The following is a 17,363-nucleotide window of genomic DNA, read 5'->3' on the forward strand; positions in this document are numbered from 1 at the left end:
TTATCAGAGGAAAGTAGTATAACAAAGATCCTTAAATACTTAATCCTACTTTATATCACGAGGAAGCAAATTAAATTAAGAAATGCTTATGAATTAATTATAATTTCAAAGGTAGTTAACTCCTAGCATTGCATACAACAGGTTTATTTAAAAATATAGGGCCATATAAGCGATGTGAGCATTTTGATCTACTTGTAGCAGTTAAAAGGTAACAGAGGAATAGTGTTTGAATCAAACAAGGCGGTCATTTTCATATTATGAGAGAAACAGAATTAACAAAATAAACTGAGCTAGTCAGAGTAAATATATATCATGTATTTGCAACAGCAAATGTGGTATTACAGAGAGGGTGATTATAGCCCTCAACTCATTGATGAAAATACAGCTGCTCTCATTTTTCCGTGTTTGTTAAACTTCTAACTTTCCTATCAACTGACTTGTACTCAGCAGTTCTTAGTGTCCTCTAACACAGTACTTTTTATTTTTAAACTAAGTCTTTTTTTACATATATGAGCTTGTCAAACACATAGAAAATAAAGACTGGTTTCTAAGCATTATCAAAGTAGAGGAGTAGTTTGTTGAAATCCCTGAACAACTACTGGATCATCCTAATGTGAAACAGAGTAATTCTTTACATTTAATACAAATAAAATGTATCTTTTTAAAGGAACAGCCAGGACACTTAAGAACTTGTGAACTCCAAGCATTTCATTAATTTTACTCATTAATGCAGCTCCAACATTTTTGAAAAATACCAATGCTTGATGTTAATTTGCAAGTAAATTCCAGAGAGGAAATAAATATTGGTCAATACAGCCAAGTTCTCAGTAACATTTGAAATGAGTGAATAATTCTAATTCTGCAAGTAGATCCACATGAGTACAACCTTACATCCCTATAGAGCTACACTGGAGTCTGTTTCTAGGCAAGTCTCCAATTACTCTCCAGTTATCCTAAGAATTACTTGTATTTTGTAGATGGAAGAATTACTGGGACACATCTGGCCTGGGAAAATAATGAAAAAAAAAAAAAAAAAAATCCCTACTTTTCTTAAGAGACATTGTGGAGCAATTTGAATGATATTTAAAGGAAAGCCACAGCATTCACATTCACCTTCACTGAATACTGAGTCTCTAGACATCTGATGGAAATGCTATTTTATGACTTTTAAAATCTTGAAAACTTCACAGACTTGCTTATGTTGGAAGACCCCTCCTGAGATCGTCTAGTCCAACCCCTCTGCTCAAGCAGGGTCAGCCAGAGCAGGTTGTCCAGGACTGTGTCCCGCTGGGCTTTGAATATCTCCACAGATGGAGGCTGCACCATCTCTCTGGGCAATCTGTTCCAGTTTTGACCACCCTCATAGCAAAAAAAAGTTTTCTCGTGATCAGATGGGATTTCATGTGTTTCAATTTGTGCCCATTACCTCTTGTCCTGTCAGTGGGTACTGCCGAGAACAGTTTGACTTCCTCATCTTCATTCCCTCCCACCAAGTATTTACACATGCTGATAAGATCCCCCTGAGCCTTGTTTTCTCCCAGCTGAGCAGTCCCTGCGCTCTCAGCCTCTGCTCATATGAATGATACTCCAGTCTCTTAATCATGTAAGTGGCCCTGTGCTGGAGTCGCTTCACATCTTTCTTGTACTGAGAAGCCCAGAAGTGGATATAGCACTGTTCAGATGTCACCTCATCAGTGCTGAATAGAGAGGAAGATCATCTCCCTCAAACTGCTGGCAACTTACTTAAAATTACTGCATATTTACTCAGGTATGAAAAACAGACCAAATATAACCACTTTTGGATCTTTTATTTCCAGTGCTAAATTCCCTATCCACTAGAACAGTACCATACACTACCCCACTAACTAGGTTGGAGGGAGCTTTGGACACCATCTGGTCCAATGCCCCTGCTCAAAGCAGGTCTAACATTAAAGTTAAATCAGATTGCTCAGGGCTTTATCCAAATAAAGTCTGAATATATCCAAGGATGGCAATTCTACAGCCTCTCTGAGCAACCTGTCTCAACCCTTGGCAACCCTCATTGTGGAATTTTTTTCCTTAGGTCCAGTTGGAACTTTCCTTGCTGCATCTTGTGTACTTTTCCATATACATGAATAATTTACTAGCAGCAAGTAAACTTAACTCTTACTGTCATTATCACTGTCTTTGCCATTATCGTGGGATCATGTGTCTTATTTCTTTGCTTTTTAGGCAAAGAGTAGTAACATTGTTTATCATATAAAGAATATTACTATGCTCAGTATGAAGACTGTCTTTGATTTGATAGGAAGCAATAGGAATTAGGCTATTCTTATCCCCATCTCTTATTTGTGAAAAAGATCAGCAATGAGGTTTTGTGTTTTTACTGTGAGGGTTTTTCTTCATCCCTACTGAGCTCTATATAAGATGCTGTATATTAGCACGTAATAGCACTTCTGGGATATATATAGCATTTCTTTCTTTATGCTTACTCTTGTAGTCTAAAGTAAAGTAGCAAAACAGGTTGCAAAATGCTAACATCTGTATTATTATGCCATTGAAAATAAGTAAACAAGGCAAATACATTCAAGATACATTTCAAGAGTAAGGTAAAATGGTGTCACAAAGTGTTCCAACTTTGCTGAACTAATTTCAAGCACATTTTAAAAAGTAAGAGAAATCATAAAGTAAGTTCCTACAGGTTTTATAATAATTGGCTGCTAGTAAAGGAGAGGGAATCAATTTAGTGACTTTACCAGGGGAAAGATGAGCAGATCTGTATTGTTAAACATTTCCTTGGCACACTTAAAATACCGATCAGCCATAGCACACTGTCTCTTTCCAGCTAGAGAAACAGAAAACAAGTAAGGAACAAGGCCATAGCAGTGGGAGAGGGAGATTGCCACTGCAAGGAAAAAAAAAAAAATCACAACTGTGAAATAAAATTGACTAGAAATTGTCACTAGCATGAAGGAGACAAGTTAACTTTAGCCACTTGTATGCAGTGGTTGAAGTGAAAAAAATACCTGGTTTTGAACATATTATTAGCTGACCATTAAACATACTGAGGGAAGATCTTGTGACCAGCTTGACATACCTGCCTGTGAATAACAGATTTAAGATCTGTGGTTACAGTCTTCAGGGGTATTGCAAATTTAAAAATACCAATCTATCACAGCAGAATTGAAACTATTCAGCTGAAAGCAGCTGTAGATTTAAGTGTGATGGGCATATTTTTAAAAAGTATTTTCCTTGTGTTGCCTTGATTATTTTGTCTCTATTTTGTATTTTTCTTTTGAAGAATAATTTTAATAGGCATGATGGTATGCATCAGACACAAACAGCTCCAGAAACTTCCCAGAGAAAGTGGGACAAACTTCTAAAATATTAGTGACCAAATTTTCTATTCAGTTACTCTAGTGTCCAACTGTGAGAACTGTGATCAGCTTTTGTTGTTTTCGGGTTATTTTTAAGCACAGTAAAGGTACAGTATAAGCTGCCATGTAGCAAAGCTGGCTCTTCATGTGAGAATGACCTAACTGACATTAGTTTGGCTTCAAAGGCAAAAATTCTTCATTATGGTATAGAGCCTTGCATTGTGCCACAACAATTTTTTTTTTTCTTCATATGTAGTTGATTTTTGGTGACATAGTGAAGAGGGGTTTGCCTTTGAGCCATCAGAGATTGCTCACTGGGAGTGATGCAACAGCAGGAATTATACAAGATGTGCAATCAAGAGGCTTCTGTGCCTCCATTTGCCTGTGTGCTTAGTTTCAAAACAGTGATCTGTGGTGGAGGCTACTACAGATCCTACTACTACTACTACTGCTATCTGTAGTAGTTCAAATACTGGTGGTATCCTCAACCTCTTCTGGTTTTGCCTTATGGCACACTAGTTTCCATGCACTTTGGTCTCCTGTACTACATTGCCTTTAGTTTTTTATAGGGTATTGAAAAAAATGTTTTGTGGTTCGTGGTATGTTCTGTAGGCTGAAATGAAGTAGGCATTATTTCACAGTTGCCTGTAATTGTGGGGAACCACAGAGAATGACCAAAGTAGTCTTTTACAGTCCTATGTTTTATATAAATTCATAGCAATTCTGTATAAGTACTTAGAACAAGTAACAGTCACACATTTTTGTACCAGCTTAAAGAACATGCATAATTTGAAACAACCCACCTTGGTTCTAAATCAGCTGCTCTCCATGCACCACAAAGATCTTGCACCTTCAGAATTACTTTTCTGGTCTCTAGCCAGTTATTTCACTTCCACTGCATAGTTTGTTAGACTTTCTCTGAACTCATGGAAATGATGCCTGTGTTGCCATTTCTGTTATTGTATAATCTCTAACACTTCTTAACTACTTTACCTGTATTGCTATCTGATTACATGCTTCTGCCAGTTCAGTGTCCTTTTATTCTGTTCTCTACGATAGTATCACCTGCTAATTCTGTGGCTTTTCCAGAGACAATCTACTCGGGAATTAATGCTATTTCAAGTCTCCCTGCTACTGCACAATGGAAGAAAATAAATCAATCAATGACAATCAGAGCCATATTATCAGAAAAAAATTCCATTGGTGTAACATGCACAGGCCAGCCTGAATATAGCTGTTGTCTGCATGGGCAAGACTGTGTCTCTTCCATAGATTTCCAGGATCTGTTGGTCATGGGGCAAACACTTTGCCAACTCTATGTATGTATCCTGCCAGAGGAAAAGTACCTCTATACCAGTATAATCATAGGTTTCAAGTTTTCTAATTGGGTCTTGATGAAGTCTATGCTTTTCCACAAAACATCCTAATGGCTATTTGCTATAATTCAATTACTTTTTTAAAAAAATTCCTTGTTTCTGTCAGCATTATATTGCTTCTTCCATTCTATACTGCATTATATATATTATATATAAATATGTATTTTATATATTTTTTCACTCTTTTCTCCCCTGAAAATATCAAAGCCACTTACATCAACATATACAGCTCAGCTAAACAATAATGTGAAGTGTTCAAATAGTTTTATAAGAGTGTCATCTGTCAATCTCTGGGAAATAGAAAACAAACTGTAGGAACCCTCCAATGACTCCCGCTAAAATTGTTACTAGCAGATTTTGTTTCTTACAGTTGAAAACTGGCAGAAATGCAAATCAAATTGTATCACACATGTCAAACAGCTTCACAATTATGCAATCAACTTGCACTGCAAATTCAAAACAAGACTTGCTACTAGATCTTAAGTCAAAACAAATTTAAAACTCCAATAAGCTCAGCAAAAGCAATCCTCAAGAAATCTACTCATGCTATTATGATGGCAGAACCAGCAAACAAAGAGGCTTGAAAGGAAATAGAAAAGTAGCAACCAAATTGCCTCATCTTTTACAAGACAAATTAATGACATTCACAATGTCTTAGGGAGTTAACTACCCTACTTCAATTGATTTTTAACAGGAGTTCTGTTTCCATCTCAAGAATAAAACCTTTAACTTAATAACACAATGTTAGATGGACTCCATTTCATTTGAACTGCATGGGAAGACTCTCATTCACGGGAACCATCGCTTTAGCTGCCAATTAAAACAGTAGGCTTCATTGGAGGAAACTTAATATAGTTACTTGTGAATTTCATTTTTAACTTGTAAAATAAATAGAGAATGTTCTTTCTGGATAAATTAAGAGAAAATAGGAGGCAGACCAAGATACTCCAACCTTAGCTTTACATCCTCATATGATCTTTTTTGACAGCAGTTTAGCATATATAGAGTCAAACTCTGTGCAGCAACATGTTCCATGTGATCCAGTCCATCCAATCATATGACCATAGTCACAGCTGAATTTGGCCTACTGAGTTAGATAAAAGACATTACCTCCACCTTTCCCTAAGAATAAGCAAAAACAGAAGTTCTTTATGTATTTTGGACATTTGTAACAGTTCACATTAACAAATGAGAGTCACTCCAAATAACATTTTACTGAAAGCATTATCTTGAAATATTAATAATTTTTATCCAATATACTAATGGAAAAAGATTAAGCAAAACTGATACTTTTAATTGATTCTTCATTTGAATAATACGCCAGTTTTAGGGAGAGACAAGCTCAGGATTCTAGCCAGAAGCTATTCTCAAGTGAACAATCACTCCTCAGCCCATAACTTGGCATCATATGCCAGTTCTGCAGTCACATTAGCTTAGGAAGTTGACAGTGCTGGTTTCCCAACTTTAGTCCCATGACTGCAGTAAATCAGGAAAGTTTGCATAAGTGGTGCCTGTGTCTGACATTATCATCACTGAGTTTTCTAAAGAAAAGATGTATAAAACAATTCTCAAGTATGCAAAAAATGTTTGAATTTTTTTTTTTTGCAATTACAAAATCATGGCCTTCAGACTCTGCCTGCATGTAAACAGCATATTCTGGGTTGATGTGCATTTAATCAGATTGAGCACAAAATCAACCATAAGCTGTGACACTATGTTTACCACCCCTGCATCTTGAGCTTCCTTTCTGTAATGCTTCAAAGTCTGGGTCCAGCACAGTGCTAATGAGATCACGTGGCTTTTAGCTGAGTAGGCTATGGCAATTTGGACTCTCTTTTTAGGCTCTGGACAGAGCACAGCTGAGTCCCTCCCAGAATACAAAGAATATACACAGTCCTGCTTTTAAAAAGCTGTACTGTCTGCAGCAGTTCATTCTCACATTACTAACTTGTCCAGTCTCATCAACTAGACAAGATCATGAACTACTTTGCTAGAACATTCTGTAGGAATAAAATGATGGTAAGAAATGTAGGTAATACTTCAGGAGATTACATGCTTTTGAGTTTAAGAAATCGGTTCTTAAGCATACTAGTACAGGCAAAGCACTTCTAGAGATGCAGTTATTTGAATCAAACAAAATAATGTCTGCTTTAGTCCTTAAATATCTAATGGCACTTACTGAAAAGGTCTGACAAATGCTCAAATTGGACCATTCCATTAAGATTATTGCTTTATATTTAGAAAAACAGATCTTTATTTCCTCTTCAAAAAAGCTATCATTTAGCAAGAATAACATTCTTGCTAAATTCACTACATTCTCCTGCAGGGATATCTATACTTAAGTGGCAAGTGAACTATGTTTATATATCGCAGTTAGGCCCTGATTCTATAAACACTACCATTCATGCTTCAGTATGCATGCCCATAGTCCATGCAAGTCCACAGTCCAGCTCATTAAAGTGGGTGACTAGTCACTTGCATCAAGCTTAGTATGTAACTCCATGCAGCAGTGTACATATGTCACCTCCTTATATTTTATAAAGGTGTATAAAATCAGCAAAGAGCATGCATCATTCTTTACTATTGTTTCATACCTTGCTGCGATTTCTAATCTGTATTGCAAGAGCTCCAAATCCTATAGTCACCATCAAACACTAAGAGATTCTAAGAGATAAGATCTCAGATATAATACCTCAGCTTGAGGTTGCCAGCTGCCTTTTTTTTTTTTTTTACAGTATCAACACATTTAAAAAAAAACAAAACCAAACCCAAAACCTTTTCACTTTCAAAATTTTTCACAATTGGTAATGAACTGAGCTGCCTGTTAAATACATTTCAAGTACGTTTTTCTAATGTAAATGATAAACTGTATCATACAATATCTGACCTTTCTATATTACTGCAACCTGTGTGCACTTTGCTGAGGTTTTTTTAGATGTGGGTATTTTCTTCGGCACTGTGGTAAGTTTAGGTTCTAGAGGCTTAAAGCTAGAAGGTTTCACCTATCAATTTACATGGCAAATCTCACTCCATTCCCTAATCTAATATCCTTGGTAGGCTTTTAAGAATAAAAGGCATAATACTCTTAAAATTATTCCCCTTTATCACAAATGCCTAGATGGGAATATGAATTTTTGACAAGGTATTTGGCTTATGAGAACTTGTTGATACATATAACACATAGCCGGCTCCTATCATCATCATGCTGTCTATTTAATAATTCAGATTTAAATACAAGACCTTAGTTGCCACGGCTCAGTAGGAATAAAATTAAGGAGATTTACATTTTCCCGCTGAGAAATCTGGAATGCTGTCTAGTGTTTTATCCTTGTGCCTTTTAAACTTGTCAGAAACACTGGTGCCATCATAACCCTCCATCAGTCAGGAACTAAAATATGTATTTCGGGGCTATGTCTTCCACTAAGCAGCAACTTACCAAAATCATGAGAGAAACCATTGTTACAAAATACATCAAAAAGAGACACCTTCAAACACAGACTGCCAATTTACACTTTTATCCAATATATTTTAAATCTATTGTACAAATTTCTTCATTGCATCTGTTGGTCTCTGCATTTGTACCAGTGAAGCAATACCCCTGCCCTTTTTTTTTTATTAAAAATGTCAGTGAATAGTGTAAAAATAGTGTCAAAAATGCAAGAACAGTTGAAAACCCTCAAGGTGAGCTATTGAAACTGCTTCCTAATAATCCTATTTTTAATAGGATAATAATCCAAACATAAGAAGGACATAGACCTGTTGGAGTGAGTCCAGAGGAGGGCCATGAAGATGATCAAGGGGCTGGAGCACCTCTCCTATGAAGACAGGCTGAGACAGTTGGGGTTGTTCAGCCTGCAGAAGAGAAGGCTCCGGGGAGTCCTTATAGCGGCCTTCCAGTACCTAAAGGGGGCCTACAGGAAAGCCGGAGAGGTACTAGTAGTGATAGGGCATGTAATGATAGGACATGGGGTAATGGCTTTAAACTGAAAGAAGGTAGATTTAGATTAGATATTAGGAAGGAATTCTTCACTGTGAGGGTGGTGAGGCACTGGAACAGGTTGCCCAGAGAAGTTGTGGATGCCCCATCCCTGGAAGTGTTCAAGGCCAGGTTGGATGGGGCTTTGAGCAACCTGCTGTAGTGGAAGGTGTCCCTGCCCATGGCAGGGGGGATGGAACTAGGTGATCTTTAAGGTCCCTTCCAACCCAAACCATCCTATGATTCTATGATTCTGTTTTGTGTTGGTGTCCCCCATTCAATAAGGACAAACTAATGCATTTTAGTACAGAGAGACTCAATAATATCCCTGAAAACTACAATTTTTGGTACAATTAAGGTGGTGCTAACAAAACCACATAACAAAGATTGTTATAAAGAAGAGAAATTGAAAGTATACAGTTTTGATGTAGATAGATTACAGTCATTTTTTTGATGAAGGAAAAAGTAGCTCCATAGTTTGTCTGGAGTCTAGGACCACCTGTCCAAATCTTTAAAAACATAATTTTTACTTAGTAACAAGGTCAATATTATTAATTTTAGAGCAAACATCCTCACTATGAACAGAACCTTTCACTGATGTTATTGTCCAAACCACTGGCACTGATGTAAACGGCAGCCAGTTTAAATGGTATTTAGTGCCCAAAGAATAATAAACTTGTAACCGCTTACAAGAATACTGTAAGTAATTTATTTAGCATAGACAAAAGATGATGAAGATCCCTATTTCTTTGATAAGTGTCTCTTCTTCAAAGCCACAGAATACAGTAACATTAATCAGACAAGATACAAATATTGACAATAAATAGTGAAAGGTAACTGCTACTCTACCACATGATTTTCTCCCTCTATTTACGATTTTATCATACGAAGTGCTTGAACAGCCACTAAGATGATTAAGGGATTGGAACATCTGTCATATGAGAAGAGGCTGAGAGAACTGAGGTTGTTTAGCCTTGCTCCGGGGGGGTCTTATCAATGTGTATAAATACCTGATGGGGGAAGTAAATAAGACAGAGCAAGAGACTTCTCAATATTGTCTAGTGATGGGACAAGAGGCAGCGGACACAAATTGAAACATGGGAAATCCCATTTAAACTCAAGGAAAAAAATCCACTGTAACGGTGGACAAATGCTGGAATTGTTTGCTGGATGAGGCTGTGGAATCTCCATCCTTGGCAATTTGTCTAGTTGACCCTGCTTTGAATAGAGGGGCTGGACTAGACAAACAGACAATGAGGTGGACTGAAAATTGGCGGAACTGCCAGTCTTAAAACGTTATGATCAGCAACACAAAGTCCAGCTGGAGGTCAGTCACTACTGGAGTACCCCAAGGGTTGATAGTGGGACCGGTACTGCTTAACGTCATCATTAATGACCTGGTGATGGGACAGAGTGCATACACAGCAATTTTTCAGATGATGCAGAGAAGTAGTTAATACACCAGATGGTTGTGCCACCACTCACAGGGATCACCAAAGGCTTGAGAAATGGGCCTACAGGACTCTTACAAAGTTCAAAAAAGCGAAATGCAAAGTCTTGTATTGCAAGGAATAGCCCCTGCATGAGTACATGCTAGAGACTGATGGGCTCAAAAGCGGGTTTGCAGAGGAGGACCTGGGTGTCCTGGTGGACATGAAATTAAACACGAGCCAGCAATGCACCCTTGCAGTAAAGAAGGCCAACAGCCACCTGGGCTGGATTATGAAGACTATTACCACCAGGTCAAGATAGGTGGTGCAACACATCTGGAATGCTGTGTCCAGTTGTAGATTCCCCAGCAAAAGAGACATGGACATATTGGAGACAGTTTAATGAAGGGCCACAAAGACGACTGGAGGATTGACGTCTATCACATGAGGACAGACTGAGACAGTTGGGAGTGTTTAACCTGCAGGAAAGAAGGCTTAAGGAAGATCTTACTACTTAAGATCTTACTACTTACTTCTTAAGGAAGATCTTACTGACTAGAAATTCTTGATGGAGGATGGAGGGAGGAGTAAAGAACACTGAGCAAAAGTCTTCTCAGCGGTGCGCAGTGGAAGGACAAGAGGCAATGGACACATATTGAAACACAGGAAATTCCATTTAAACATCAGGAAAAAAAGGATTTTACTGTGAGGTTGTGGTGGTGTATTTCTTCCCCCTCTCTCGGCTGATCTATGAACTCGGGAAGTCAGGGGCAATATAAAGAATGGAAAAGGAAAGGGAATTATTTGCAAAATGTTAGGCACCTGCTTAGAAGCCACTCTTCAGGAAAGGAATAACATAAATAGGGAAAGACAAGATCTGAGGTATGATATCGAAGGCAGGAAAGCAGCTGAATTGATACTACCCTTGAAAACTGAGCAGCTGCAGAAACAGAAAAAGGAGAAAAAAAGAAGTTGGAGAAAAGGGTTGAAATGATGCTTATGCAAGTTTCCCATCTCCCTGACATTGTGCAAATTAGGAAACTAATTGTATCCCCTGAAGGATGGGATGGGAACATATGGGGTGACCCCGATAATAGCTGTGCAAGGTGAAATAATCCTCTGTCTCCTTTAGATCCCCCTGAGTATGAGGCCAGGCCCATTATAAAAACAGAAGGAACCACTGGACCTCAGGGTAGAGCAGGAGATCGTACCCAAAAAACAACCCCATTCGATCCAATTCGGATTTGCAAGAACACTACAGCCATACGCCAGGGGAAACTGAAACAATACCTATGGCAAGTGTGTCTAACTGGGAGAGAGAGAATCTTACTCAACGGTGGTGAAGGCAATGCATTCTGAGGGCCTGGTGTCTTTCCAAATGCTGGACCTGAACCCCCAGACAATCCCCACTCAATAACAAGTAGAGTGGCATACTGGGCTGGCAGAATAGATATATTAGAGAGAGGAGAACCTCTGTTAATACCTATTAAATCCTTAGACGAGCTCTCTACAGCTATTACAAAAGCTGCCTGTATCCAGGTGGTGCATGAACGGGGCCCTCTTAATGTTCCCGTATCCGCAACTATGGATCATGACATGCTAAATCAAATCTACCTACTCCAGATATAATCCAAAGGGATAATGGCTCACACTCCTAGTGTGAAAAGGTGCAAGAGTGGGCAAAACAGGAAGCAATTCAATGGGTATTTCACATCCCCTATTATCCTCAATCAAATGGGATAATAAAAGAGCCAATGGTCTGCTGAAAAAGAGCCTTAAGCCACATGAGGCCCAGTGGGACACTCGATTTTAAAAAGTACTTCACCAACTGAATAATCAGTATGAGCCCACTGGGAGCCCAGTAAGCCAAGCATTCTTTGCAGAAGCTGAACCTGATTCTCCCCCTTCTCATGAGAGAAAATGTCCGACAACGTTACAGCCAGGACAACCTGTTATGTTGAATCTGCCACAAATTGGAACTGTGCCTATGACTCTAACTAAACCTCATGGCCCACTTGCTTGGGAAGCTACTGACAGCAGTGGTGCAAAACACAGAATCAGTGCTACGTGGATTTATCCTGCATCATAAAAGGGGTAACCTGTTTGGCCTTCCCCACTGAAACTTCTCTTTCTTTTCTATTTCAGGAGAAAATGAATCTGTATCAATGGCAACAACAATGGCAATATGTCCCCAGTTTAATTTCAATTTTTCTCTTAATTGGGATAAGTGTAATCCCTTCGGTCCAGACACGAGACCCTTGGGACCATGCCCTACTAAATTATACTGGAAGTATTGGAATAACACCAAAAGATAAAACAAACCTGAACCTTGCTACTTTGGTGATACATAAAACCAAAACATACCTAAATGATACATGAAAATGGGAGACATTATACATAGAAGGATTTAGGATACCAATGCATTGGGCACGACCCAAAATAATGTTTCTCTAGCTCTTAGCTGCATCCAAGCCCAGTTGTGGATACAATCTACTGTGGCAGCAATTATAACGGAAGGCGATGAAGACATCTTACCCACTGAAATTCAAAAGGTAATTTGGGAAAATGTAACTAAATTTGAAAGAGAATTCCAATCTTGGTGGCATCTAATCAATTTCACTTTTGACCATGCCAACAGTAAAGCCACAGTTTTTGTTTTGACAATACGCAATGCTTCGGTATACACCATATACCCAATCATTGCGCTGGGATTAAATCACCATGGAACTATACTCTATCCATTGGAACACAGAGTATGGGCCCAACAAAATAGAAACAAATGGCAGACTATTGATGTTGATGCATGCATCGTACAGGAACAACAGGGATTCACTTGTGAAAGTAATACCATTAATGCTCAAGACATTTGTCTTGACACTTAACAAAATGTTTATCATTTTGAAATACATCCTGATGAAACCCATGAAACTGTGCTTATATATGTGGAAACGGATGTGTTTGTATGAAAACCCTTTGTGATTCTATGCTTACAGACAATAACACCATGGAGATATATCATCACTCAAATACCTGTATTTGTAACTTTACCAGAACTGTGGGATGCGATTTTAACTATTCAGCTCCTGTCACAATGTCCTAGTTTCAGCTGGAATAGAGTTAACTGTCTTCCTAGTAGCTGGTACGGTGCTATGTTTTGAGTTCAGTATGTGAAGAATGTTGATAACACACTGATGTTTTCAGTTGCTGCTAGTAGTGTTTAGACTAATGTCAAGGATTTTTCAGCTTCTCATGCCCAGCCAGCGAGAAAGCTGGAGGGGCACAAGAAGTTGGCACAGGACACAGCCAGGGCAGCTGACCCAAAGTGGCCAACAGGGTATTCCATACCATGTGACGTCCCATCCAGTATAGGAACTGGGAAGTGGGGGCGGGGAATCGCCGCTCGGGGACTAGCGGGGTGCCGGTCGGCGGGTGGTGAGCAATTACACTGTGTATCATTTGTACATTCCAATCCTTTCATTATTGCCGTTGTCATTTTATTAGTGTTATCATTATCATTATTCGTTTCTTCTTTTCTGTTCTATTAAACTGTTCTTATCTCAACCCGTGGATTTGCTTCTTTTCCCGATTTTCTCCCCCATCCCACTGGGTGGGGGGGGAGTGAGTGAGCGGCTGCGTGGTGCTTAGTTGCTGGGTGGGGTTAAACCACGACACACAACCTACTAATTGATACAATCAAACTACACATCATATCACGACTTACTACCTACCCCCATTGGAATGCATCTTACATTGGTGAGAAAACTATTGCAACATAATGACCTGAATCAATTGCTAAAACGAATTCAGGACAATGGACAAACCCCCCTAATTACTATCAATCATGATGCAGAAAAGATACACCATATCCTGGAAAGAGTACAGAAAGATGGAGAACATCACTGGTGGGATACCTTGTTTGGATGGTCACAGATAGCGACAGGAACTTTAAATCAAATGTTACATCCTATAATAATTTTGCTCATTTCTGTTATATTATGGTAGTTGTTAAACATTGCTCTATATATTAGAACATGGAGAATAGTCAGACAAATATCACTGTTACAAAAACCTCCTCACATATATAATATTGCTTAATTATATCTGTCAAACATTTAGAATTAAGCAGACCTACAAAGAATTTCCCTCAAATTACAACTGGAACATGGCATTGCTCTGTTTATAGGCACAGAGGCAAGAGGCGATCACACCGCCACTCTGTGAGAGAGAGATGGATTGACTTTTGTCACAGGGTAGATTGGTGGTGCGTTTCTTCCCCCTCTCTGGGCTGATCTATGAACTCGGGAAGTCTCACTAGGCTTTAGCATAAGTGTAATGAGTTGGGCAGTTAAGAGTCCCGTGACCGTATCAGGAACTCTTGCATGGCTAAGACAGGAAGCTGCACTGACTGGACCAAGGACTCCTGTTGCTTGGCAGAGGCTGGGGGCGGGAGTAGAGATAATTATTCATTTCTTGACAACCGTGGGACATATCTCAGTCCTCTCCTGACAGCCTTGGAACATCCCGTATCTGAATCTTAAGTCATTCTCTGACAGCCTTGGAGCCTTCCTTATCTGAATTGTAACTCATGTGAAATGGTACCAGTGCTACTGGAATCCCAGTAATTTGCTGAAACCACTCCATTTCATGACAGAGGTTGGTTGAACACTGGAAATGTTTGCCCAGAGAGGTTGTGGAGTCTCCATCCTTGGAGATTTTCAAAACTCAACTGGATAAGGTCCTGAGCAACCTGCTCTGGTTGACCCTGCTTTAACCAGGGATGGCGGAATAGATGACCTCCAGAGATCCTTTCCAACCTCAATGATTCTGGGATTCTGTGAAATACTAAGCAGAATTACTCAATAGGTTTGGAATATGCTCACTACATGCAGTTCTAGGCTACTTGTGAACAGAAAGTGTTAGTAATTCCGGTTGAGTCTGAACTGTATCAGAGGTGTATGCCATGGTGAATGCTGCGGTCTTGTCTCACGGCCATGACATTGGTCCCTCGTGAGTGTGCAGCATGGATACTAGGGATGCACCCAAGCATGCACTGGCTCTGTCACCTCCTTGTCTTCATTATCTTATGGGATCCACTGTGGTGAGCACCATAATGTAAACTAAACAAAAGCTACTGGGTTCTCCTAGAAATCATCACAGATCCGTATCATTATATTACACATCAGCTCTGTGTCCATTCCCATTTGCTCCATGATGTGTCTAAAAACTTCAAATTATGAAGAAGCTACTGTACATGCTAAATAATTTAAGGACAGATTTACCATTATAGTAAGCTTGCTGGAATAGTGCATAACAGCAAAATACACAGTCCTGTTAAACTGGGTTAATAGCTGCTTTGCATGTCCCAACTTCCCTCTTATTTCCCTTCATTCAAGTTTTTCCTTTTCTCTTGTCCCTTCTGCATTCCTCTGCTTTTACAGGTTGCTACATTTCTTAGAGGCACCAAATTTTAACTCAAAATCTGATGAGCAAATTTACCTTTTAGCTTCCAGAAAAATAATTGTGTTTTCAAAATATTATAGCTTTGGGGTAGAGGTGTTACTCCATGTTACTTATGTAAAAGGAGCCTAAATCCTTCTTGAAGAGAAAAACTCAACAATCTCAAACTGCAGAATATGTCCTTCCATAGTATAGAATTCTACTCAAATCAACTAAGTTTTTTATTCAGTGCACTACTTGGCTTTTGAACACCTATAGCCCAATTGTCATAGAGGAGAATGTAATTTCAGAAGTGGGTAATTCATGCTGGAAATGGGCTCTCTCTTAGAGGTGGTTCAGGGTGACGATGAGGGTAACTACTTTTAGGGTCTGGGCTATGTATTACCACTATCCAGCCCTAGGGAAATCTGTGTAAATGTGTATTGACTCAAGCTTTAATTATGTTTATTTCTTGCTTTTGTTAAATCACCAAGGAAATCATACTTCTTGGGAATTCTGGGGCAACTGTCAACTAGTATTCCCCAGCAAAACAGCTTTGTTGAGCAAAGAAGCCACAGAGGCATGCCTTCTGGTCTTCTGTGGGTAAAGGAAGAATCTGTGTATTATGGGGCAGGGAGGGCCAGGGGAAGATAGAGGAAGGGAAAAGCTTGCTTCTACAGGAGAATAAATCAGAAGTAAATCTAAAGGTTGACTGCAGAATTTAGTAAAGGAGTAAAACAAAAGCTGATCAAAATAAAACAATTTTTTTTGAAAGGGAAAAGCAGAACTACTCTTTAATCTAGCTAACTCCAGTAATTATGGAAGTGAACATATATAATGTACCTCAGCATAACCCAGCCACACAAGGGTCCAGGGTAAGCTGGGTCCCATTTACTGAAACACCTGACACTATTTTTACTGCTATTTAACAAAGCTGGCTAGATTACACTTAGTGCAAATATATCCATTCAGCTAATAGACCTTCAGCTGCAGTGGGAACATATCTTTTCAGAGTCCATCTGATCTAAAGAGTCTCCAATCTAAACTGTCTGAAGAAAAGGATGCATCACTGAGCCTGTTTTACACAAAAATTAAAATATTTGTAGCTGGTTTTCCAATAAATTTCTGATGTCAGCCACACAGAAACATGACTGCCTAGGAATTAAACTTCCAACTCTCAAATTCCAATACAATGTGTTACTCATAACATTATTCTTCACCTGAATGTTCATTTGACATGCATTTAAACCAGACATCTAATCTCTGAGGTGAGAGATTTTATTTTGAAAAAAATAGCCATATTGAACACTTAACCTACATACTGCTATTGATACTAGCTCCTGAAAATAATCAAGGTATCTGCAGTTAGTTTTACAACAGGATTGGTAAGGAATTAAAAGGTAGGTTTCAAATTTTCAGCATATGGAGGCAAGTATAACATTTTGCAAACTAAAATATTTGAAGATAAAGAGCTGGATTCTTCAGAATTTCATACCTTATATAGTATGTGTCTGTGTATTTATAGATATATAATTTTATACACTTGCAAAATGGGAGTGAAACAGAACATTGTGCGTTAATTGCATTTTTGCATTCAGTTTTAAGCAAGAGTAAATGACCATTTAAGATGACAAAGAATCAGACCCATCAACTCATCTTTCTTTTTCATATTAACAAACATCTCACGAATGTGAATATCACTGTTTGCACAGCCTGATCCCACACAATACCTCCATGACTTCCTGAAGCAAATTATTTTTATGTGTCTGTGATGTAATTAAATGTACTT

The 17,363-nt window shown here is 38.7% G+C and overlaps 1 protein-coding gene across 3 annotated transcripts in view; it reads right to left on the reverse strand.

Annotated features, from left to right (window-relative positions):
• The window catches only part of PCGF5 (polycomb group ring finger 5), a 67,833-nt gene that overhangs the window by 32,473 nt on the left and 17,997 nt on the right, over positions 1-17,363 (reverse strand). The window lies entirely within an intron of this gene.

The sequence above is a fragment of the Aquila chrysaetos genome, chromosome 11 (genome assembly GCF_900496995.4).
Source record: "Aquila chrysaetos chrysaetos chromosome 11, bAquChr1.4, whole genome shotgun sequence".
NCBI classification, from domain to species: domain Eukaryota; kingdom Metazoa; phylum Chordata; class Aves; order Accipitriformes; family Accipitridae; genus Aquila; species Aquila chrysaetos.